Raw genomic sequence first — 2,500 nt, 5'->3', positions numbered from 1 at the left:
GTGTGAGGCGAGGAGAGCTGTGTACGTGGGTTTATCAGAGGCAGATGGTATCACCGGCGGACGATGGCACACAGATGGTCCAGGTATCAGGTCGGGTGCCAGGGGCCCGCTGGGGAACAGGTCCAGAAGATGGATCAGGCTGTCTGGGGCCAGACGAAAGCATGAAACAGGGTCAACACAAACGCTCTCTCTCTCATTCTCTTCCTCCACCATTCTTATACATCTCTCTTTCTCTCGAGACGCGGAGAAGGACCCGAGGAGAAGGCAACACCTCTCCGCAAATTTATCTTGGGCAGGCACCAAGTCTATTTTTTTCAGGACTGTCACGACCATTACGAGCCCAAGACAAATGAACTTTTCTGCTCCACGGAGCCTGAAGGAACATTCGTGATGAATCAAACGGAAAAGGTGGCCGAGGCCTTCGCAGTGCTTCGTGTGGGACGCAGAAAAACCTTAAAGCGTGATCGTGTTCGAAATAAACTCAATTAAACTCCTTCTGTCTAAATGAATAAATAAAAAGTAGCGAATAAGTGCCGTCAAAAAATAATAAATATATTTATAAAAATATCTGTGTGTACTGTGTGTGTATTTAGCATGCATATAAAAATATACATAAACACAGTACTTATTTTGAAATTATATTCATGTAATATATATATATATATATATATATATATATATTTTTTTTTTTAATTATGATTTTTTTTTTTTTTAATTTTATATATGCATAATAATATACACAGAAACAACAAAACAAAACAAAAACTTACATAATATACGTGTATATGTGCAGAAAACATACTTCTATTTCCTAGCTCTGATGCTTTTGTGGAGAGTAAAAGTGATTTTCCAAATGAATCGTTTTGTGAATTAGTTCATTTCAATGAATCGGTTCAAACTGGCTCAGAATCATTCATTATGAGATTCACCTGCATATAAATGTATTTAAAAACCCTTAGCCTGAGAAAGGAAGCAACCAAAATGTTCGCGGAAAAGTAATGGGATCAGATAGCGACAGTAAAGCTCTTTTAAGTTCTACAACTGGAAAAATATGAATTGCTATTTTACATTTGCCATTTTCCCCGTTCAATACCGCGTGAAGCTTACTGTAAACGAAAACAACAAGGAGCTTTACAGAACGGACATTAAATCTCGTGAAAGCAGAGGACGAATGATGAAAGAGGGACATTAATCTCCTGCTGTTTGTCCGTGAGGGTTATGAAGACCTGTACAGGCCTGTAGATGGAGTCTGTAGCAGAAATCTGATTTACTCCTGTACTTTATCTGCTGGTCGTGTCGTGGCCACAGTGAAGCTCTTTATAATGTTCTTATAACATCGGAGCGTGAGCCCTGAATGGCCTGTGAGATTTCCATAGCAAACTAAATGAGCGGCATCTAGATTCTTTCACGCCAGACCTCTGAAGACATGCATAATCCAACAGTGAACCCACAATTTCATAAAAAAATATATATATATATATATATATACATATATATATATATATATATATAACTACAAATTATTTTATTTTATTTATTATTTTTAAATTATTATTATCATTTAGTTTTATTAAATTAAAAGTATTTTTTTAATAACGTTTAAAAGAAAAAAATTCAATCACTGTAAAAACTTGCCTTACCGCCTTAAATTTTGAAGCATAATCAATTTGGCTGTAAGAGTATTCAACTAAGATTATATTAAAAATAAAATAAAATTTAAAAGACTGAAAGTGTTCAACTTAAGTAAAAACAATACTTTTTTTGCAGTGATGTTAATATAAATGATAATAATTAAATTAAAGAATAAAAGTAATTTCAAAATAATGCATTATCAAGTTCATATGCATCAAACTGAATGACAATCAGAACCTGTGCTTTTATCGTGTCAGGCCTCTGGAGAAAGACATCATTCAGCCGTAAACCTACAACTTGATTCAATGCATCACACGAAGGAGGTTTGAGACACAAAGCCTGGTGTTATTTTACAAATGCAATGCAATAAACACACACACACATACACACACACTCTCTCACACACACTCACTCTCACACACACACACACACTCACTCACTCACACACACACACACACACACACACACACACACACACACACACACTCACACACACATACACACACACACACACACACACACACACACACACACACACACACACACACACACACTCACACACACACACACACACACACACACACACACACACACACATACACACACACACATACACACACACTCTCTCACACACACTCACTCTCACACACACACACTCACTCTCTCACACACACACACACACACACACACACTCCTGGCTTTAATCAAGCTTCCATCTGATGACCCGTGTGCGTCTCTGCCTCCTGTGCCGGTGGATATTAAACACCCTCGGCTGACCGGACGCAGCTGGCAGGAAAAAAGAGGTCAGAGAGGGGTCACTGCCTGTGACCTCTGACCTCGCATCACGTCTTCCCTCCACACAAGAGCA

At 38.2% G+C, this 2,500-nt stretch overlaps 1 long non-coding RNA gene across 1 annotated transcript in view; it reads right to left on the bottom strand.

Annotated features, from left to right (window-relative positions):
- The window catches only part of LOC122323095, a 6,307-nt gene that overhangs the window by 93 nt on the left and 3,714 nt on the right, over positions 1-2,500 (bottom strand). Inside the window, exon 3 of the long non-coding RNA XR_006246945.1 lies at positions 1-143. This exon is cut by the window's left edge and continues 93 nt beyond it. This is a non-coding gene — a long non-coding RNA (uncharacterized LOC122323095). The remainder of the gene's footprint in view (positions 144-2,500) is intronic.

The sequence above is a fragment of the Puntigrus tetrazona genome, chromosome 18 (genome assembly GCF_018831695.1).
Source record: "Puntigrus tetrazona isolate hp1 chromosome 18, ASM1883169v1, whole genome shotgun sequence".
Lineage (NCBI taxonomy): Eukaryota > Metazoa > Chordata > Actinopteri > Cypriniformes > Cyprinidae > Puntigrus > Puntigrus tetrazona.
The sequence above is the reverse complement of the archived record's forward strand: the minus strand, read 5'-3'. Positions and strand labels throughout refer to the sequence as shown.